Raw genomic sequence first — 24,199 nt, forward strand, 5'->3', positions numbered from 1 at the left:
TTCGCGAATTTCGCGATAAGAACCAACACCAACCCACTCCTCGGCGCCCCGCGGAGCGATGCCGTCTTGATCGCTCCCTCCCAACCCCGGGAAAAGGGACACTACCTATCTCAGTTGAAGAAACGATGATGAAACGTTAACGACAAGAACGGCATCTCCTAACGAGTTGTCTTATGGCCTCTGAGATTTGCGCGCGCAGCTGGCGCGCGCGAACCTGGGAGGCCCTAATTGGCCGCTTAATAGCATAAAAAGACAAAGATAATGCCAAATGACACAGTTAAAAATTCAAACAAATAACTGATCTCAATTATACTGTTTGGGAAAAAGAAATAAAAAATTACACAGCCGCAACACACGCCACTAAAGCCACCACCGCCGGCATAACGCGGAACCAACAGTTGGCAACATTCATTCGCGCGTCATTGCTTCGTTCGCTTCGTCTTCGCAACGAGAGCCGCCATCTTCTCGCGCCTAACGTTTTGTATGGCTTTGTTCTCTGCAATCCGCGCACGCAGCTCATCGGTGGATGCACGTCTGCTCGGCGTCGCAATGCGGCCTGCGTCATTTTTTGGTGTTCGAGCAATCGGTGTGAAGCATGTCGCATGTGAAATGTTTGGTAGAAGTGCCTCACGTCCAAGTCAAGCCGCCGTACGAGTGTATGGCTGTGCGCCCTGTTCTCGGAAGCGTGAACGGCTTTCCGGCATGCGGATTTCAGGTACAGCCTCCCTGATTTTTAATAATATAGCGCGAGCGTCGACTGAACTGCTGGTGAGCGCTTTAAAACGGCGATAAGCGTGCAAAAAGAGCGTGCAACAAGGCGAGTGCAACAAGGCAACAAGGCTCGTGCGCGAACTCTCGCCTTGTTGCACGCTTATCGCCGTTATAAGCAGTTATAAGCAGTTCAGTCGACGCTCGCGCTATATTATTAAAAATCAGGGAGGCTGTACGTGCAAATGCGTTTCGCCCTCCTATTGAGCTCCGGCGCAAAGCGTGCAATATTTCATGTGAAAGATGCAGTGCCCGTCATCATGGTGTGAATTTCGAGCGGCAAACGAGAACTTTGGCATTTAGAGCACACCGCGGCTGCTAAGTTAGCGTGGAAATTGTTTTACGTTACCGTAATATGTTGCTGTCAGTCTAATCTGCGGCTTGTGGACAGCTAGCCCATTGACTTTTGCTTGTGGCAGCGATAAGTATATAAATGGAAGCGGTAATAATTTTCGAGAGCAGAGAGTTGTTTCGCTCGATGTTTGGTCGTGTTCATGGCGTTATGAAAGCTAGAAAACTAACTGGCTTTATCGTGCTTAGTTCCAACTCCAAGGGGCGTAACGTTGGCGCTGTATATGCTTGTTTTCGGTGTCACGAGTACCACTTTCATGCTTTTGTTGCATGAGAGGTAGCTGCTGCATGCCGTCTGGGCAGAATACAACAAAAGCAATTTCCTCACTTTCATACGTATGCAATGTGACGTAACAAAATTTCCAGCGTTTTATTCGGAGCGTAAATATCCAGTATAGTTTAGTAAGAAACTCGAATTCTGTCTTAGCTTAGTAGGCGTGAAACAAGTGAAACTCTTTCCTTTTTGAATTCGCCCGCAGATGCGTCATCGGGTAATTGACAGTAGCTTCGCTACGTGAGTTTTATGCGCCAATATTGCCTGGTTAAGTATCCTGTTAATTTATGCCGACGCTCGTTCATCTTGATTTTAAGCGGTTACTATCCCCGAGTACCGGACGATGCCAAACTTGTGAGGTGTAGCAAACGCGGGAAATTCAATGTGGCGTGGCTGCAAGTTCCTGTTTTTACGTTTCTTGCATTCAAAGCCAACAGAGTATCACTGATTTATTTTCCATTTCTGCTGTACTTGATCAATCTAATGTGACAACTGCATTTGCTCTTTAATGTTCTCCATTTACTGTGTATTCAGCTTGGCTGCCGTCCTCTCTTCAGAGGATGCTGCTGTGATAGCTCTTTCGTATAGCACATGCCTCTAGGCCCTTGTGTTTCAAGGGCTCTGGCGAGGCAGCAGTGCTCCAAGTAATTTTACCATCCTGTATATTTTCTATTTTGCATCATTCTTCCACGATGGATTTTAATGTTCATACTATTTGTCATTAGTCATCGCCATAATTTTATAGCACGTAGATTTTACGCACTTTACAGCGACAATTTTTAGGCCAGTTTACAGCCAAGTTACATCTTCCATAATACACCGTCAACATTACCACTTGTCATGGCCCTCTTTGGCCAAACGTGGCCCTTGCGCCATAAAACACCAGACATCATCATCATCAGCTTGGCTGCCAGAAAATGCTTGAATTTCTTTCAGTATCCAAGTGACGAAATATTCCACTGACGGCCGTGTGTGAAACACGCAAGATGACAAAACTGATAGCAAAATGATGAGATATTTCTTTTATAGCGTTTGGACTCGACTTTTGGTGAGGCTGTCGATCGACCTTGGGCCTGGTGACAGCACACCCGACATCGCCAAAGTGCAGCCTATCAGTTGAGTGCCCCCGAATGGACCATCAACATCGGAAACTGAAGCAGAGCCAGGTAGGGCCAATTTTTACTTTGGAACAGAATACTGACAGCTGCCTCTTTTTTTAAGAACTAAATAACATATTTACAAACCAATCCTTTCTCTTTGTGCAGCCTACATAGAATTGTTTTTTGTTCTTATACAGACCTTCAGAAAGCAGTTCTTCTGAACCCTTTTTGCATGCACAAATAAATAAAGAGGAGTTCACTTTCTGAAGAAATTGATGCACTGAAATGTGCGTTCGACACACAATGAGATGCAAGGTAACCAACAACTTTAAAGCGGTAAAAAAACAAGTTTGAAACAAGTTCTAACATCATAACCCGCCTTGGCATACGGATCTAAATATAACAGCAACAGAGGTGCATGCAGAGAAGTGTTTGTAAATGTTTGCAAGATATGTACATTGTCCATGAAATTGTTTTATTTACTTAGAGCTTCTTGGTGCCATGGCAGTGCAGTAAAAGCTCAAAATGATGCCCCTGCTCCTAATAAAGCACCTTTAGATATTAAAATTAAATTATGGGCTTTTACATACCAAAGTCACAGCCTGAAGTTTTGGGAACCTGGCCTTCTTTAATGTACACCTGAATGTAAGTGCATAAGCGTTATTGCATTTTACCCTCATTGGAGGGCAGCTGTCATGGCCTAGATTGAAGCTGGGACCAGCATGACTGAGCAGTATGGCATCATAGTAAGTGGGCTATAACACTAGGTCAAAATGAGAAATACTGCTTAGAACTACCAACTTCTTGGCTCACAAGCACTTTGCACTAAGTTAAAGGAGTATGGAGTACTGACAGCGACTGTTTATGTACCGATTTCTTTTTAACCTGACTCCATTATTAAAGTGCGAAGCTTCAATTAGTCAAAACCAGCCTAAATTACAGAACCAGCTCAAAACACGCACCATGTATAGCTGGATTTGGACATGAAAATGGAGTCAATTCATGTCGCCGAAAATGGAGGTGGCAGTCACACTATTTCATGCATTTTGCCTAAAACATAGTCAATAATGAATCAATTTCTAAAATATTCTTTTGAAAAAGTTTTTTTTCAAGCATGAAAGGAGGAGCCAAATGGTGTTCAGGTGCACGAGCGGTTAGTTGCACGGCACTTGCATGTGTTCACTGGCTTCTTTCAAGGTTGAAAGAAACATTTGTTGCACCTATTGAGCAGCAGAAAGCTGGATTGGGAATTTTTCAGGGTGCTCTACAATTTTCGCACTGACACTTTTGCTTTGAATATAATATTTGAGCAGTTAAGTAATCGTTGTTAACTAATTACCTAATTACGAAAAATGCAAGAATTGGTTTCACTTCCTCAAAACGATGGCAAACGACATTACCTTGGTGCTGTCCAGCTACGTTGCAGTTGTACATATTTAAAGCTTGCATGTGTTATACAGACCACCTGGTAATTACAAGGCATATATAGAAGTGGCTAAGTTGTGTAAGCCAGCCATGTGTAGCGAATCATGAGAAACAGCCATGTTTCTTTGACTTAAGGGCATGATAAGATTGACATGCTCGACACCTTGTATCAGTGTGTTCTAGGCCTGTTCGTAGTTTAGCTACTACATAAACAATATTTCTCCACGTGTAAGCTCATATGCATCTTTCAAGTATATTGCCTCGTGTGTCCAAAATAAACCATCCTCGCGCTTCCTTCATTATGTCTTTATCTGTTGCTGTGCTAAATTTTTAACATGCAACTGCACAAATTTTCATCTAGTTTTCATGTTTCCTCGTTGTTTGGTGGCTTTATTTCTGAACAAGTTGTTTTCGTTAAACCCTGTTGCACACAGCAGTACACAGCATTTCTGCCTAGAGTGGAAATGTTTTTTTTTCAGATTGACATAAATACACCTTGCCTGGGCAATGTAAGGCATTCTACATAACACTGCCATGCAATAATGTTTATATTGTATTCCAGCATCATGCAGAACTGTTTACTTACCAGATTAGAATATGTATAAGTGTTGGAAGTAACAGAACTGGAAGAAGCCAGCAGATAATGAGGCCAAGGAAAGCATACAGGAACATGTGTTAAGTTTTTTTATATGAAGTATAGAAATGATAAATTCTGGGTAAGTGAAAGTGGATTAAAAGATATCCACCTGTGGGTGGAGAACGGACCCATAACCTTCACATTACACATGTGATATACTAACCACTGTGGTACTACTGCCGTGTTCGAGCGTCGACAATCTTAGGGGCCATTGTGGACGGTTGAATGCTGCCTCGGTGGCACAGTGGTTAGTGCATCGCATGCCTAATGCAAAGGCTGTAGGTTCGTTCTCCCCCCATGCCTGGTTGTTTTTTTTTACCATTTTCATTTCCCTTTATCATTTCTACATTTAAATAGAAAATTACAAATAAGTTTCCACGTGCCTTCCCTGGCATCTTCCAGCTGTGATTCAGAAAAATTTTGACCCTCAGTATCCTTTCTTCTCCTTTAGAAGAACAGGAGCTTCATTTTAAAAATAATGAATTCACCTTGTTCAGTATCTCAATGTGGTCTCAAATCTTATCATAGCATGTGTATTACTAAGTGAAGTTTTTGTTAAGATGATATAGCATGGGACCTAATTAGTAGCCTTTGTGTACAGATATATGACTAGTCTAATAAATAGGAGGATTTTAAGAAGCACTTCTAACATGGTCTGAGCATGTGTTTAAAAAAACTAATCTAGCATGATTTCAGGCATAACTGTTGCCCCTGAAAAATATTTGAATAATATGCATTGGCATTGTTTTTAGAGAGCACCAATACTGCTTTGATAGAAGTAGCCTCGTGGAACATGAAGCATCGCTTCTTGCTGAGTCAAGGAAATATTTGCATATCTGAGGTGCATGTGTCATAAGCTCGAATGCTGTTTAGAGGCTGCTAATAAGAAAATTACTTGACTTGCCTTCCAGAGATTGCTTCAGTAGTCTATGCTACTCCATCATAAACAATTTACCAGGGTGAACATTCACCACAGTTGGCTTTGCAATGTTTATGCAAAATACCACAATTGGTTACTAGACATGTGACTGCACTAAAACTTGGAATTAATGACCAGTAAGATTTATGGGACCAGCAAAACTTAGTTTATTACTACAGAACAAAATGCGAGGCACTTCGGTTATTTCTGCCATAGAGTTTCTTACAGTAATTACTAGAGGGAACTCTGGCGCTGCAGTCGTACCACCATGGGAATGATGGGAAGCACATGGATTTGTCGGATAATCGTGCTTGTGAATTGAGACGTTCTTGTGGCTTCGTATATTATACGCTATATAAATCTCATTGCCGTAAATTTCAGCGCAGTCTATACTCTTCGAAGTGCAGAAGACGGCGTCAACACGCACAATTGCTATTAATTGCAACGATTGAGCTTGTCCAGGTAGCCAAATCGAAGGGCGCCAAGCGTCTTAAGGCACTGGTATGCCCGCGATAAATTCATCAGGGCGTTGCACTCGCTTGTCGTTACATGCCTCCGTGGCTTAATGGTTTCAATATCAGACTTCTGTTCTAGAGTTCCTGTGTCTGAATCCTGTCGTCGGACGATTTTCATGTTTATTTATTTATTACACAGTATATTGTTGAGAATGACTAGTTTACAAAGTCACAAAGCCGTTTGAAGCCAAACAGATGAAGTTTAGGCAAATCCATGTACTTCCCATAATTTCCATGCTGCTACAGCCGTTCTTGTTTGATCTCCTGTGGACACTAACGTCAGAGTTCCCTCTAGTAATTATTGTATGAAACTCTGATTTCTGCGCCTCACTCGTGCAGAAGCGGCACCACACCTGCTGCGTAAACATGCACTACCTTTCGGCCAAGTGCAGGGAATGCTGTGAACTCGCCCTGTACAAAGCCTGCACTAAGTAAAACGAATCACAACGTGCAGGTGCTGCCACGTTGAACTGGTGGAATAAGGAGTGAAATTCAGCACCTCCTGAACTAGTTCAGAAAGTGCAGGTTAATCTAGTGGAGATTATATAGTAACAGAAGTTGAGTGATTCTGCGTTACATTCACGAAATATACTTCATGATACTTTTCCATTTATTTCATCAGTTATTAAGAATCCCTTTTGCATTGTTGGACAAAACTACAGAATGCCAACATATTTTCTAGCATTCACTGGTAACAAACATGTCAAAGCTTGTTCTAGTGTCTGGATTGCCGCTTTAGCCGTTAACCCCCAAGTTAATTCCGGAAAAATGCACCAAATTTTTTACGTACTCAATTTTTCGGCGTCATTCTCATTCTAAAAATATATTACTTCATTGGTCTCTGGTTAGAAATAACACAAAAATAAGAGCTGCTCTTGAGGGCAGCTTTCCCTCAATGCCGACTGTAACTCATCTTTGACAATACGAGCAGCATAACATCGGGCAGAAAGAGTGCAACTCGTCATTGGCGATATTGGTACTACCTCCAGTCACTAGTACAGCTTGGGATCAATGGTTAAATGTTGCGACTTTGTTGATGCCCAATTTTAATTCTGCAGCTGTTACACTTGGGTGTAGCATGTGTGTGTATGTACGTGTGCATGCATTAAAATGACTTCACGCTAGAGCAAAGCAACTGTAGTGCAGAGAGGCATTAGTCATCTTTATATATTTGCTTTGTAAAGATGCACTAAGTTTATTTTTTGCAGTATAGGCTTGGCGCTAATTGGCCAAAGATGCCCTTGTGCTACTAAAACCTATCAATTAATTCGCTTTTTGCAGTAGCAGGTGCTTATTCCTTTTTCAGGATCGGTCTGTGAGTTTTAATTTGTTTTTCTTGAACTGTGCAATTTCCACTCACAGGACTGCATGTCATGTGAAGTGTTCCTTTTTCAATCAAGAATGTTGAGGTTGTGTTTGTGAAACTCGATTTCTTGCCTCAAACGAGCTTGTACAAACTGACCAAGCTGATAATTCTACCTGCTTATATATTAAATGTGTTGCGGTTATGAACCCTCATAATGAATGACACACAGTATAAAAATTTTATCTAATAAAACGATTTAATGAAATTTTTCATGTTTTTCGCGCTCGTGTTCACTTCTCTACTCTCGTGTCCTGTCTGCATGTCTCGCCTCTTTTTTTTGCATATTAAATATCGTATAAACTTAACCATGCTTTTTTACCACAATGCAGGGGGAAAAAGCTCCGGTAACACCATGCATTCAGTATGGTGGCCCAGACGTGTATGCAAGCAACCTCCTTCATGTGGACCAAGAACTACTCTGCAGTGTCTCACAGTCTTCCATGCGAAGCCCTCAACATTCTCGTCTCAGTGGAATGGCTGCCCATCTATCTGCGTGTCCATCACCAAGACGGCTAGTTGTAAAGCTCCTGTACCCGTTTAAGAAAGCTTAATGATTTTTTTATTTAGTTTTCACGGTTGGCCGTAGAATCTTAACATTTTTGATGTTTCTAACGTTTTTACCTGGCACAAAGTGGCGCAATAACTTTAAACCAGTGTAATGTATTTAAGTGATGCTCACTCTAATGCCTATCTGGTTTTGTTTGTGTTTAAGAAATTTGAATGTCTGATGAGGTAACAGCATTTAAATTTGTCATCGTGGCTTGGTTCAATGAGCTGCTAGGAAATAAGATGCAAAACTTATCACATGCCAGTTGTAGCATTTTTGTATTCATGACTAAAGTATACACGTTTCAAAAGATGGAAAGTGGGGAAAAAAAGCCTCAAGAACATAATCATCCTAGGATTGTCATGTCCTTACAACTCTGCAATGACTAATGCCTCATGCATCTTGGGAGCACAATGGTCGCAATGCCTACAGGTATACTTAATAAGAGACTAGCTTGCAAAAATTTAGTTGAGAGTTAGCGCTCATCCTGTCTGCTTCTAGTCTGTGTCCATGCCACTTCGCGCTACAATCCAAGATCATGTTACTGTACCAACTCGCCCAACTTTTTATCCTTGTGTTAAGACACCGGTTATTTTTGTGCTTTATAATAAGATGCAGTGCTTTTCGAATGAAAACGTGATATTTAGTAGTGAGGTTATTTAAAAAAACTGTTCTGCTTAAAATTTAATTGAGCAAGCCTGTGCCATTATTCGGTGCTTATGTCTTTGTATTGGTATGGTTTTACTCATCTTCCTTTTTACTTTTAAAATGTGCAAACATTATTATGTAACCATTTCTCTTGAATGAAATAAATACTTCTGACATTTCGTCACAAATTTTACAATGATGTTGTTCAATTACGTAACCTTAGACTAGCTGATTGTTGTTCTGGTAGCTTAACTTACAATGCCTTTGCAATATTCAATGCAAGCACATGGTGAAAAATAAACTAAGTTATTGGGTATAAGCAGGTATCTTTCAGTAAATTGAGCATACATATATTTCAGGAAATAGTGCATGCTTATATATTGAACAGCAAGGACAGCTACACATGCTGTTTTGTTCGTAAATGCTGAAACATGATTCGACGTGGAAGCACTTTGTTCTTTGGCTTTGAGTGCTACCTTTAAGTCATGTGTCAAAGTAGTAGTAGAAGCATCCCGTGGCGATAAATGACAACTTTGATGAATAGAGGTGTAAAATGTGTGCTTAAAACGGCAAAAAACTGTTTGACAGGCAAACATATGCTTCTGTAGTACTGTACTTGTTGCCGTCGCCAATCCATGCATTGCTTGTGCTCTATTGCATTCAATATGAGCTACAACAACGAGCTGTGGTATCTTTCCCTCCTGGTCGAGCTGGTGTTGCGAAAATGTTTGACCAAGAAAAGTGGAGGTTTTTAATTATTTCTGAAATGCATGTAACTATGCTTTTGGCTGTGTGCTGTTTCCACGGGGTTATAAGTACTGGTGCACCAAGGTGCGGGAGATCCTGTGTCCTTAGTGCAGCGCGCATTGTTATTGCGCTCTGCATCCGACCGGCAGTGTACTATCACTGCAGAGGAAGATTACGAAAAGCATGGCCTGTGTGCCTTGCTGCAATGGTGAAACCTTCAATTGTTTGCCTGAAAGGGTCGCACGTTATGCTACCACATGACGGACCAGAAGCGCAATATGACGACGCCTCACAGATTCTGGCTCATACTGAACAAGGTAGTGCCGTAGCTAAGGCTAGGCAGCATTCACAACAGCTAGTCTGCCCATTAACTACATGGCTGTAGTGAACGCTAAAATACTTGCAGGGATAACACCCTTTTGGAAGCGTGTTGTCCATGCTACACCCATATTGAAAGGGTGGTGTCTGTTACACCCCATATAGAAAGGGTGTTGTTAGCTTTACACCCATAGGCGAGGTGACGTCATATTAACACCCCTTCTCTTGTAGGGTGTTAATTTGCACCCTTTGCTTGAGGTGTAGCAATACACCCAAAAAGGGTGTCACACATGGGACAAGTCATTTACACCCTTAAGGGTGTTAAAATTTTTAGAGTGTGGAATGCTGAGTGGCAGTACGAGTCGCGTATAGTTCTGCAATCTGCGGGCGAAGTTTTTTTTTTTCTTCATGACGGCGTTTGTTTTCTTCTCTAATGGCCTTTAGTTCAGCTAGAATTTGCAGTTGAACATCAGTATTGTGTATGGGTGAAGAATTATCTGGGGTGGGTGCTGTGTGTAGACGTGATGAGAGGGTGTTGTCTTGGTGGACTGTGTGATAGGGGAAAAGCCGTACTGACCAGCTCACCGCTTGTGATACCGGTACAGCAGGTCCGCTGAGGTTCCGGGTCGCTCCTTGTTGGTTCCGCGAGAAGGAGCGAGACCTGGAGCGGGAACGCTTCCGTTGCTGGCCTGTACGTGACCGAGACTTCGACCGTGAGTAGTCCCGGCGGCTGGTCCTTTGGGATGCTGACGATGCCTTCTTCAGTCGATCAGGGCACTCCTCGGAAGCCGTAGGATGAGGCCCCTGGCATAAGGCGCACCGGGGGTGACAGGGGTCATCATGAGTGGGGTTCCGTGTACCACACTGGGGGCATACGTTTGCTTCTGGAGTTGGGCATACATCGGTCCGGTGGCCGACTTGGTGGCAGATGCGGCAGAAATGCGTGGTTGGTCGGTATGGTTTGCATCGTACTTCACCGCTGTAGTATCGCACGTAGAAGGGTACAGCCTTGCCAGTGAATGTGATCACTGCCGCAGCGGTTTGTCCGAGCATACGGGCATGTAAGATTTCTCGGCCAGGTGCATAGAGCCCGTTAAGGTGAACTGTCAGCATATTTATGCGTGGGAGGCCCTCTCCACTTTTCGAACAAGGGATAATAAGTTCTGGAGAGTCCTCAAACCCCCAGATGGAGTATGTTTACCCTGGTTCGGACCACAAGAAAAATACGCTTAACAAGTGCACAATTTGGGGCTTTTCCCCTCGCAACAATCGTCGCCTATGCTGGGTGATTTTCCTTTCCTTGAGTCGCACGCTCGGTGGCAAAGTGGCACGCACGTCATCAGCGTTGCATAGCACGCTTGACGGGGAATTAGCGAGCATGGAGTTCTCAAAAAACGAAACTCAAGTTAGGCATATCGTTATTCTTTGGGGACAAGATGGGCCCTAGAGGGTGTAAACTCAGAGAGTGTAAGTGCTATATTTCGAGGAGTGGTGAGCGCAAGGCTGTCCGCACAGCTGAGTGCATACGCGACCCGTGCGCCAACCCTTGGAGGTAGGCTGAGGCGGGGGAAAAGCGAGCGAGACGGCTGGCCGCTTCGTGTGCGCTGTCTTCCCGCGCGCGTAGTGTTGGAGGTCGCGTAAACTCAAGCTTCGGATACACGTTGAGGCCAAAGACAGCACGAGGCGTTCGCTCCCATCTGTTTGCCCACTTCATCACGCCAGCCTTCTGAGAGCGTGTTCGCGGTCATCGAGTGAGATCTGTTCATGTTTGCCTGTGCGCGCGTGATACCACGCTTTTAATTATAAGATGTTTACTATAATTTATACTGCCGGTAAAACTACAAACCTCACTTCTTGTAAGTTCGTTTAATACTTCACTCTCGCAATGACTGTCCCACCTTTCGGCCGAGACTGTGCTTTTTTATATGGTTCTGTGGTATACAACAACTTTTGTAAAAAAAAAAATGATGGCCTCAGTAAAAAAATATATGCCCTGTAGTCGGTAACGTTTCTTTTTAATTTTTTTCCAACATTTTCTATCATATTTAGTGCAGCGAATGCCGATCAAAACAATTTCGCCGTTCTCGTGTAGTTAGTAGCTCCCGAGGTAAAACGTCCTCTGAAGTCGATGAGTACCGTATTTTGTATGATAAAATTGGTATCGAAAGTGATCGCGTGAGTTACGTTGCTTGTTAATAATGCGTAGAAAAGGCGAACTCATTTGAGTGTATTTATGTAGTCATCTTGAGGTTATGTTCTACTTAATATAGCAAACCATATTTCAAAAATGACTTTGTGATCTAACCGTCCCAGGTTATCGATGCAACGAAGAGCGATGGCTTTTGAACTACTGACAATCTGTAAAATTTATTTTGCGTGTGACCACGAGCCTGAATGCACATCAGCCCGCAGTTCTAAAATATCAGGCACGAATTACCCACAAGCCCTGCCTTTTGTTCTGCAAGTAATGCTTGCCCCATTTGAGAATTATGTCACGCTGATAAGCCCTCGTACGCGCATGCCGTTCGTATGGCCTGAAAGCAGAGGGCGCAGCGTTAAATAATTATGGAAATGCACGGCAGATGACAATTATTGTTTGGGGACGAAGAAAAATTTTGTTTGCTTTTTTCTTAAGAGTGCCGAAGTATCCATCGGCGGAGTACGATAACTCTCCAAAACGGGAGTTAAGCAAGCGTACATTCACTGTCCTCCTGCAAAAGGACTTGCCAGTAACTCCAGTTTCTATAGAGTTTGATTGACGTACTCGCAAATTTTTTTTTTCCCGCGACGCTGGTTACAATGTCTGCTACGTTTACATGAATCCGACAGGAGCGGGTCGAGTCGGGTTCAGACAGCCCGGCTCGGCAACGTTTACGTGAACATTGTACCCGACGTGTCAAGGTGGCTACACTCTAAAAATTTTAACACCCTTAAGGGTGTAAATGACTTGTCCCATGGGTGACACCCTTTTTGGGTGTATTGCTACACCCCAAGCAACGGGATGCAAATTAACACCCCACAAAAGAAGGGGTGTTAATATGACGTCACCTCGCCTATGGGTGTAAAACCAAACAACACCCTTTCTATATGGGGTGTAACGCAGACACCACCCTTTCAATATGGGTGTAGCAGGGACAACAGCCTTCCAAAAGGGTGTTATCCCTGCAAGTATTTTAGCGTTCGCTACAGCCATGTAGTTGATGGCCAGACTAGCTGTTGTGAATGCTGCCTAGCCTTAGCTATGGTACTACCTTGTTCAGTATGAGCCAGAATCTGTGAGGCGTCCTCATATTGCGCTTCTGGTCCGTCATTTGGTAGCATAATGTGCGTCCCTTTCAGGCAAACAACTTAAGGTTTCGCCATTGCAGCAAGGCACACAGGCCATGCTTTTCGTAATCTTCCTCTGCAGTGATAGTACACTGCCGGCAGGATGCAGAGCGCAATAACAATGCGCGCTGCACTAAGGACACAGGATCTCCCGCACCTTGGTGCACCAGTACTTATAACGCCGTGGAAACAGCACACAGCCAAAAGCATGGTTACATGCATTTCAGAAATAATTAAAAACCTCCACTTTTCTTGGTCAAAAATTTTCGCAACCCCAGCTCGACCAGGAGGGAAAGACACCACAGCTCGTTGTTGTAGCTCATATTGAATGCAATTGAGCGCAAGCAATGCATGGATTGGCGACGGTAACAAGTGCACTACTACAGAAGCATACGTTTGCCTGTCAAGCAGTTTTTTGCCGTTTTAAGCACACATTTTATACCTCTATTCATTAAAGTTGTCATTTATCTCCACGGGATGCTTCTACTAGTACTTTCACATGACTTAAAGGTAGCACTGAAAGCCAAAGAACAAAGTGCTTCCACGCCGATTAATGTTTCAGCATTTACGAACAAAACAGCATGTGTAGCTGTGCATGCTGTTCAATATATAAGCATGCACTATTTCCTGAAATATATGTATGCTCTATTTACTGCCAGTGACCTGCTTATACCCAATAGTTTAGTTTATTTTTCACCATGTGCTTGCATTGAATATACCACAGGCATTGCAAGTTAAGCTACCAGAATAACAATAAGCTAGTCTAAGGTTACCTAATTGAACAAAATCATTGTAAAATTTGTGACGAAATGTCAGAAGTATTTATTTCATTAAAGAGAAATGGTTACATAATAATGTTTGCACATTTTAAATGTAAAAAGGAAAATAGGGAGTAAAACCATACTAATACAAAGACATAAGCACCAAATAATGGGCACAGGCTTGCTCAATTAAATTTTAAGCAGAACAGTTTTTTTTAAGTAGCCTGACTACGAACTATTTATTACATGTTTTCATTCGAAAAGCACTGCATCTTATTATAAAGCACAAAAATAACCGGTCACATAAGTAAGAACAAGTCTGAGTGTGTCTTTAACACAAGGATAGAAAGTTGTGCGAGTTAGTACAGTAACATGATCTTGGATTGTAGCGCGAAGTGACACGGACACAGACTAGAAGCAGACAGGATGAGCGCTAACTCTCAACTAAATTTTTATTGAAACGAAGTATATATATATATATATATATATATATATATATATATATATATATATATATATATATATATATATATATATATATATATATATATATATATATATAGGTGACTGCAAAAAACCGCAGCACATCTAAATGAATATTGAATACATAGTAGTAAGATGAAGACGGCAAACAAAAGCCATCAGCCATCAACTGCGTGGCAAATCGCAAATCTGAGTGCAAGCTATTCTCTTATCAAGTATACCTGTAGGCATTGCGACCAATGTGCTCCCAAGATGTATGAGGCATTAGTCATTGCAGAGTTGTAAGGACATGACAATCCTAGGATGATTATGTTCTTGAGGCTTTTTCCACACTTTCCATCTTTTGAAACGTGTATACTCTAGTCATGAAAATAAAAATTCTACAACTGGCGTGTGATAAGTTTTGCGTCTTATTTCCTAGCAGCTCATTGAAACGAGCCACGATGACAAATTCAAAAGCCGTTACCTCATCAGACATTCAAATTTCTTAAACACAAACAAAGCCAGATAGGCATTAGAGTGAGCATGATTTAAATACATTACACTGGTTTAAAGTTATTGCACCACTTTGTGCCAGGTAAAAATGTTAGAAACATCAACAATGTTAAGATTCTACGGCCAACCGTGAAAACTAAATAAAACAATCATTAAGCTTTCTTAAACGGGTACAAGAGCTTTACAACTGGCCGTCTTGGTGATGGACACGCAGATAGATGAGCAGCCATTCCACTGAGACGAGAATGTTGAGGGCTTCGCATGGAAGTCTGCGAGACACTGCAGAGTAGTTCTTGGTCCACATGAAGGAGGTTGCTTGCATGCACATCTGGGCCACCATACTGAATGCATGGTGTTACCGGAACCTTTTCCCCCTGCATTGTGGTAAAAAAGCATGGTTAAGTTTATACGATATTTAATATGCAAAAAAAGAGGTGAGGCATGCAGACAGGACACTAGAGTAGAGAAGTGAACATGAACACGAGAAACATGAAAAATTTCATTAAATTGTTTTATTAGATGAAATTTTTATACTTTGTGTCATTCATTATGAGGGTTCATAACCGCAACATATTTAATATATAAGCAGGTAGAATTATCAGCTTGGTCAGTTTGCACAAGCTCGTTTGAGGCAAGAAATCGAGTTACACAAACACAACCTCAACATTCTTGATTGAAAAAGGAACACCTCAGATGACATGCAGTCCAGTGAGTGGGAGTTGCACAGTTCAAGAAAAACAAATTAAAACTCACAGACTGAAAGCGAATTAATTGATAGGTTTTAGTAGCACAAGGGCATCTTTGGCCAATGAGCGCCAAGTCTATACTGCAAAAGATAAACTTAGTGCATCTTTACAAAGCAAACATATAAAGATAACTAATGCCTCTCTGCACTACAGTTGCTTTGCTCTAGTGTGAAATCATTTTAATGCATGCACACGTACATACACACGCTACACCCAAGTGTAACAGCTGCAGAATTAAAATTGGGCAGCAACAAAGTCGCAACATTTAACCATTGATCCCAAGCTGTACTAGTGACTGGAGGCAGTACCAATATGGCCAATGACGAGTCGCACTCTTTCTGCCCGATGTTACGCTGCTCTTATTGTCAAAGATGAGTTACAGCCGGCATTGAGGGAAAGCTGCCCGCAAGAGCAGCTCCTCTTTTTGTGTTATTTCTAACCAGAGACCAATGAAGTAATATATTTTTAGAATGAGAATGACACCGAAAAATTGAGTACGTAAAAAATTCGGTACATTTTTCCGGAATTAACTTGGGGGTTAACGGCTAAAGAGGCAATCCAGAAACTAGAACAAGTTTTGACATGTTTGCTACCAGTGAATGCTAGAAAATATGTTGGCATTCTGTAGTTTTGTCCAACAATGCAAAAGGGATTCTTAATAACTGAGGAAATAAATGGAAAAGTATCATGAAGTATATTTCGTGAATGTAATGCAGAATCACTCAACTTCTGTTACTATATAATCTCCACTTGAATAACCTGCACTTTCTGAACTAGTTAAGGAGGTGCTGCATTTCACTACTCATTCCACCAGTTCAATGTGGCAGCAACTGCATGTTGTGATTTGTTTTACTTAGTGCAGGCTTTGTACAGGGCGAGTTCACAGCATTCACTGCACTTGGCCGAAAGGTAGTGCATGTTTACGCAGCAGGTGTGGTGCCGCTTCTGCACGAGCAAGGTGCAGAAATAAGAGTTTCATACAATAATTACTAGAGGGAACTCCGACGTTAGTGTCCACAGGAGATCAAACAGGAACGGCTGTACTAGCATGGAAATTATGGGAAGTATATGGATTTGCCTAAACTTCGTCTGTTTGGCTTCAAACGGCTTTGTGACTTTGTAAACTAGTCATTTTCAACAATATACTGTGTAATAAATAAAAAAACATTAAAATCATCCGACGACAGGATTCAAACACAGGAACTCTAGAACAGAAGCCTGATCGAAACCATTAAGCCACGGAGGCATGTAACGACAAGCGAGTGCAACGCCCTGATGAATTCATCGCGGGCATACCAGCGCCTTAAGACGCTTGGCGCCTTTCGATTTGGCCACCTGGACAAGCTCAATCGGTGCAATTAATAGCAATTGCGCATGTTGGCGCCGTCTTCTGCACTTCGAAGAGTATAGACTGCGCTGAAATTTACGACAATAAGATTTATATAGCGTATAATATACGAAGCCACAAGAACGTCTGAATTCACAAGCACGAATATCAGACAAATCCATGTGCTTCCCATGATTCCCATGGTGGTGCGACTCCAGCACCAGAGTTCCCTCTAGTAATTACTGTAAGAAACTATGGCAGAAACAGGAGTAATAAACTAAGTTTTGCTGTCCCATAAATCTTACTGGTCATTAATTCCAAGTTTTAGTGCAGTCACATGTCTAGTAGGCAATTGTGGTATTTTGCATAAACATTGCAAAGCCAACTGTGATGAATGTTCACTATGGTAAATTGTTTATGATCGAGTAGCATAGACTACTGAAGCAATCTCTGGAAGGCAAGTCAAGCAATTTTCTTATTAGCAGCCTTTAAACAGCATTCGAGCATATGACACATGCACCTCAGATATGTAGATAATATTTCCTTGACTCAGCAAGAAGCGATGCTTCATGTTCCACGAGGCTACTTCTATCAAAGCAGTATTGGTGCTCTCTAAAAACAATGCCAATGCAGATGATCCAAATATTTTTCAGGGGCAACAGTTATGCCTGAAATCATGCTAGATTAGTTTTTTTAAACACATGCTCAGACCATGTTAGAAGTGCTTCTTAAAATCCGCCTATTTATTAAATTAGTCATATATCTGTACACAAAGGCTACTAATTAGGTCCCATGCTATATCATCATCTTGACAAAAACTTCACTTAGTAATACACATGCTGTGATAAGATTTGAGACCACAATGAGATGCTGAACAAGGTGAATTCATTATTTTTAAAATGAAGCTCCTGTTCTTCGAAACGAGAAGAAAGGATACTGAGGGTCAAAATTTTTCTGAATGACAGCTGGAAGATGCCAGGGAAGGCACGTGGAAACTTATTTGTAATTTTCTATTTAAATGTAGAAATGATAAAGGGAAATGAAAATGGTCAAAAAAAAACAACCAGGCATGGGGGTAGAACGAACCTACAGCCTTTGCATTAGGCATGCGTTGCACTAACCACTGTGCCACCGAGGCAGCATTCAACCATCCACAATGGCCCCTCAGATTGTCGACGCTCGAACACGGCCGTAGTACCACAGTGGTTAGTATATCACATGCGTAATGCGAAGGTTATGGGTCCGTTCCCCACCCACAGGTGAATATCTTTTAATCCACTTTCACTTACCTAGAATTTATCGTTTCTATACTTCATATAAAAAACTTAAAACATGTTCCTGTATGCTTTCCTTGGCCTCATTATCTTGGCTACTAGGCGCGAAAACACACACGACACAACGAAGGGGACGGGACAGAGCGCTCTGTCCCGTCCCCTTCCTTGTGTCGTGTGTGTTTTCGCGCCTAGTAGCCAAGATGAATTGTGACCAACTCGCCCAACAAGACGTCCTTTTAAGCTATATCCTCATTATCTGCTGGCTTCTTCCAGTTCTGTTACTTCCAACATTTATACATATTCTAATCTGGTAAGTAAACAGTTTTGCATGATGCTGGAATGCAATATAAAACATTATTGCAGGGCCGTGTTATGTAGAATGCCTTATATTGCCCAGGCAACATGTATTAATGTCAATCTGAAAAAAAAAAATTCCCACTCAAGGCAGAAATGCTGTGTAGTGCTGTGTGGAACAGGGTTTACCGAAAACATCTTGTTCAGAAATAAAGCCACCAAACAAGGAGGAAATACGAAAACTAGATGAAAATTTGTGCAGTTGCATGTTAAAAATTTAGCACAGCAACAGATGACATAATGAAGGAAGTGCGAAGATGGTCTATTTTGGACACATGAGGCAATATACTTGAAAGATGCATATGAGCTTACACGTGGAGAAATATCGTTTATGTAGCAGCTAAATTACGAACAGGCCTAGAGCACACTGATACAAGGTGTCGAGCATGTAACTCTTATATTGCCCTTAAGTCAAAGAAACATGGCTGTTTCTCATGATTCGCTACACATGGCTGGCTCACACAACTTAGCCACTTCTATATATGCCTTGTAATTGCCAGGTGGTCTGTATGACATGCGCAAACTTTAAATAAGTACAAGTGCCACGTAGCTGGACAGTACCAAGGTAATATCGTTTGTCATCGTTTTGAGGAAGTAAAACCAATTCTTGCATTTTTCCTAATTAGGTAATTAGGTATTAACAATTATTTAACTGCTCAAATATTTTATTCAAAGCAAAAGTGTCAGTGCGAAAATTGTAGAGCATCCTGAAAAATTCCCAATCCAGCTTTCTACTGCTCAGTAGGTGCAACAAATTTTTCTTTTCAAGCTTGAAAGAAGCCAGTGAACACATGCAAGAAGTGCCATGCAACTAACCGCTCGTGCACCTGAACACCATTTGGCTCCTCCTTTCATGTTTGAAAAAAAACTTTTTGAAAAGAATATTTTAGAAATTGATTAACTATTATTGACTATGTTCTAGGCAAAATGCACGAAATAGAAATAGTGTGACTGCCACTTCCATTTTCGGCGACATGAATTGACTCCATTTGCATGTCCAAATCCAGCTATACATGGTGCGTGTTTTGAGCAGGTTCTGTAATTTAGGCTGGTTTTGACTAATTGAAGCTTCACACCTTAATAATGGAGTCAGCCTAAAAAGAAATTGGTACATAAACAGTCGCTGTCAGTACTCCATACAACTTAGTGCAAAGTGCTTGTGAGCCAAGAAGTTGGTAGTTCTAAGCAGTATTTCTCATTTTCTCAGTATTTCTCATGATGCCATGCTGCTCAGTCATGCTGGTCCCAGCTTCAATCTAGGCCATGGCAGCTGCCCTCCAATGAGGGTAAAATGCAATACCGCTTATGCCCTTAGATTCAGGTGTACATTAAAGAAGCCAGGTTCCCAAAACTTTAGGTTTTGGAATGTAAAAGCCCATAATTTCATTTTAATATCTAAAGGTGCTTTATTAGGAGCAGGGGCATCATTTTGAGCTTTTACTGCACTGCCATGGCACCAAGAAGCTCCAAGTAAATAAAAACAATTTCTTAGACAATGTACATATCTTGCAAACAATTACAAACACTTCTCTGCATGCACCTCCGTTGCTGTTATATTTAGATCCGTATGCCAAGGCGGGTTATGATGTTAGAACATGTTTCAATTTTTTTTACCGCTTTAAAGTTGGTTATTTTGCATCTCACTGTGTGTCGAACGCACATTTCAGTGCATCAATTTCTTCAGAAAGTGCGCTCCCCTTTATTTATTTGTCCATGCAAAAAGGGTTCAGAAGAACTGCTTTCTGAAGGTCTGTATAACAAGCAAAAAACAATTCTATGTAGGCTGCACAAAGAGAAAGGATTGGTTTGTAAATTTGTTATTTAGTTCTTAAAAAAAGAGGCAGCTGTCAGTATTCTGTTCCAAAGTAAAAATTACCCCTACCTGGCTCTGCTTCATTTTCCGATGTTGATGGTCCATTCGGGGGCACTCTACTGATAGGCTGCACTTTGGCGATGTCGGGTATGCTGTCACCAGGCCCAAGGTCGATCGACATCCTCACCAAAAGTCGAGTCCAAACGCTATGAAAGAAATATCTCATCATTTTGCTATCAGTTTTGTCATCTTGCGTGTTTCACACACGGCCGTCAGTGAAATATTTCGTCACTTGGATACTGAAAGAAATTCAAGCATTTTCTGGCAGCCAAGCTGATGATGATGATGTGTGGTGTTTTATGGCGCAAGGGCCAGGTTTGGCCAAAGAGCGCCATGACAAGTGGTAATGTTGACGATGTATTATGGAAGATGTGACTTGGCTGTAAACTGGCCTAAAAATTGTCGCTGTAAAGTGCGTAAAATTTACGTGCTATAAAATTATGGCGATGACTAATGACGAATACTATTAACATTAAAATCCATCGTGGAAGAATGATGCAACATAGAAAATATATAGGATGGTAAAATTACTTGGAGCACTGCTGCCTCTCCGGAGTCCTTGAAACACAAGGGCCTAGAGGCATGTGCTATACGAAAGAGCTATCACAGCGGCATCCTCTGAAGAGAGGGCGGCAGCCAAGCTGAATACACAGTAAATGGAGAACATTAAAGAGCAAATGCAGTTGTCACATTAGATTGATCAAGTACAGCAGAAATGGAAATAAATCAGTGATACTGTGTCTGTTGGCTTTGAATGCAAGAAACGTAAAAACAGGAACTTGCAGCCACGCCACTTTGAATTTCCCGCGTTTGCTACACCTCACAAGTTTGGCATCGTCCGGTACTCGGGGATAGTAACCGCTTAAAATCAAGATGAACGAGCGTCGGCATAAATTAACAGGATACTTAACCGGGCAATATAGGCGCATAAAAACTCACGTAGCGAAGCTACTGTCAATTACCCGATGACGCATCTGGGGGCGGTGCAGTTTGGGCGAAAATTCAAAAAGGAATGCGAGTTTCACTTGTTTCACGCCTACTAAGCTAACACAGAATTTGAGTTTCTTACTAAACTATGCTGGATATTTACGCTCCGAATAAAACGCTGGAAATTTTGTTACCTCATATTGCATACGTATGAGTGAGGAAATTGCTTTTATTGCGTTCTACCCAGACGTCACGCAGCAGCTACCACTCTCATGCAACAAAAGCATGAAAGTGGTACTCGTGACACCGAAAACAAACATATACAGCACCAACGTTACGCTCCTTGGAGTTGGAACTAAGCACGATCAAGCCAGTTAGTTTTCTAGCTTTCATAACGCCATGAACACGACCAAACATCGAGCGAAAAAACTCTCCGCTCTCGAAAATTATTATCGCTTCCATTTATATACCTATCGCTGCCACAAGCAAAAGTCAATGGGCTAGCTGTCCACAAACCGCAGATTAGACTGACAGCAACATATTACGGTAACGTAAAACAATTTCCACGCTGACTTAGCAGCCGCGGTGTGCTCTAAGTGCCAAAGTTCTCGTTTGCCGCTCGAAATTCACACCATGATCACGGGCACTGCATCTTTCACATGAAATATTGCACGCTTTGCTCCGGAGCTCAATAGGACGGCGAAACGCATTTGCACGTACCTGAAATCCGCATGCCGGAAACCCGTCGACGCTTCCGAGAACGGGGCGCACAGCCATACACCCGTACGGCGGCTTGACTTGGACGTGAGGCACTTCTATCAAACGTTTCACATGCGACATGTTTCACACCGATTGCGCGAGCACCAGAAAATGACGCAGGTTGCATTGCGACGCCGAGCAGACGTGCAGCCACCGATGAGCTGTGTGCGCGGATTGCAGAGAACAAAGCCATACAAAACGTTAGGCGCGAGAAGATGGCGGCTCTCGTTGCGGCCGTTGCGGAGACGAAGCGAACGAAGCAATGACGCGCGAATGAATGTTGCCAACCGTTGGTTCCGCGTTATGCCGGCGGTGGTGGCTTTAGTGGCGTGTGTTGCGGCTGTCTAATTTTTTATTTCTTTTCCCCAAACAGTATAGCTAAGATCAGTTCTTTGTTTGAATTTTTAGTTGTGTCGTTTGGCATTATCTTTGTCTTTTTATGCTATTAAGCGGCCAATTATGGCCTCCCAGGTTCGCGCGCAAATCTCAGAGGCCATAAGACAACTCGTTCGAAAAGGCCGTTATTGTCGTTGTTAACGCTTCATCATCCTTTCTTCAACTGATATAGAAAGGTAGTGTCCCTTTTCCCGGGGTTGGGAGGGGGCGATCAAGACGGCATCGCTCAGCGGGGGGCGGGGGAGTAGGTTGGTGTTTGTTCTTATCGCGAAATTCGCGAACCCTGCGATTTTTTTTATAGCGTAAGCATTTCTATACTTCCCAAACAAGAAAAACCATCCGTCCGTCAGTCCGTACCGCACGATATCCTTCAAAATAGAACCCGCAGCAGCGAGTGAATTCACCTTCGTGCTAGCTTCGCTTCAACGCGACCGAAGCGGCGAGAACACTGCGCTCACGAAGCTTTCAGCTTATGCCGCACTATGCGCTTTCCGCAGATCACTTTCAAGATAGGTGTGCGCGCGTCTGTTTTCAAAGCGAAGTAAACGGTGAGAACACAGCGCGTGAAGTTTTCAGCAGTGGGCACACTCTGTCCACAATGCAGTTCGCTTTCAAGATACGGTTCGCGCGGCCGTGCCACAAGCAGCCGCCGCCGGATAACGGTTGATAATGGTTCGTCGCGGATGAGGAGGGCTAAAGAGCGATAACGGCTCAAAACGAACGGAACGTCACCAGCGCGCCTGGCCCCGCCACCTGCAGTACTTTGCTTGCGCTGCCGACCAGAGCAGCCCGTGTCGCCGCAGCGCTGTCGCTCATACTTGTCGGATCAAGTCTCATAACATTGATAACGACATGGGCTGCGTGTAGAAGAAGATGAAGAGCATGCTTACGCACACTTAGACAAATCCGAGAGGAGTTCCTGTGTGATTTTTTTACCGGAAATGTACAGTCAGCGGTGGGACCCAGAGTTGACAATGCCTGTAAGAGGGGTGCCAAGCTTTTTTTCTTTTGTGAGAGTCTTGCCCAGCTCCCAAAGATCTGCTCAAGCTAAGACTTTCTGATGGCTGTATGTGTTTTTTTTTATTGTCGCATGCCTTCGAACCGCCACGAATCCTACAGTGTAATGGCATTAATGCAGTATTCACGTCCAAAGGGAAATGCAGCCGTTAATTGGGCTGCCTAAGGTTTGCGGCCCGGCGGCAGCTGCCCTCCCGTCCCCCGTTTCCGTTGACAAGTTAGGGGGAGGGGTCTAGAGCAATCTTACACCCCCCTCGCCACAGTGGCGTAACCAGAAAATTTTTTCGTGTGAGGGGGGGGGGGGGTTCCAATTGCCCGTGGAGGGTGAAGGAGCGGGGCCATTGCCATAGCAGCAAAAATTTTACTGTGAGTGAGCGTTACAAGTGCACGGTGTGCCCCACTTGGCTACGCCGCTACTAGCCCCCCCCCCCCCCGCGCCATCGACGCAAATCGAGCTATCAGAACGTGCATGACACGCATGCATGACATAACATGAAAGACATGCCGCGAAGCTAGCATGGATGTCGTCACATCATCACCATCAGCTTATTTTGACGTCCATCGCAGGACGAAAGCTTCTCCAGCGATCTCCAATACCCCTGTCTTGTGCCAACTGGTTCCACGTGTTTTCAAGTTTCCCGAATCCATCACGTCCACGTTATTCTCTGCCGTCCTCGACTGTGCTTTCCTTCCCTTAGCACCCATTTTGCAACTCCAATAGACCAGCAGTTCTCTCCCTTACGCATTGCAATGTCTGCCCAGCACGACTTCTTCCTCATAATGTCAACCAGAATATCAGCTATCCCCGTTCGATTTCTAATCCACATCGCTGTCTTCCAGTCTAT

General features: G+C 42.8%; 2 long non-coding RNA genes across 4 annotated transcripts; one reads left to right on the forward strand and one right to left on the reverse strand.

The window, feature by feature from the left end:
- Positions 1-417: 417 nt before the first annotated feature.
- LOC135913910 (uncharacterized) lies at positions 418-8,746 on the forward strand. Of its 3 annotated transcripts, none has more exons than XR_010568163.2 (3): positions 418-586; positions 2,423-2,559; positions 7,685-8,746. It is a non-coding gene; the product is annotated as an uncharacterized lncRNA (long non-coding RNA). The 3 variants fall into 3 exon arrangements; XR_010568162.2 differs by lacking the exon at positions 418-586 and adding an exon at positions 639-715; XR_010568161.2 differs by lacking the exon at positions 418-586 and having other exon boundaries at positions 914-2,559.
- A 5,540-nt stretch (positions 8,747-14,286) lies between these two features.
- Positions 14,287-22,246, reverse strand: LOC139052953 (uncharacterized). The gene is made up of 3 exons (XR_011510142.1): positions 21,903-22,246; positions 20,265-20,401; positions 14,287-15,055 (listed from the first exon to the last, which is right to left on the reverse strand). It is a non-coding gene; the product is annotated as an uncharacterized lncRNA (long non-coding RNA).
- Positions 22,247-24,199: the final 1,953 nt, after the last annotated feature.

This window comes from Dermacentor albipictus, unplaced genomic scaffold, assembly GCF_038994185.2.
Source record: "Dermacentor albipictus isolate Rhodes 1998 colony unplaced genomic scaffold, USDA_Dalb.pri_finalv2 scaffold_46, whole genome shotgun sequence".
Lineage (NCBI taxonomy): Eukaryota > Metazoa > Arthropoda > Arachnida > Ixodida > Ixodidae > Dermacentor > Dermacentor albipictus.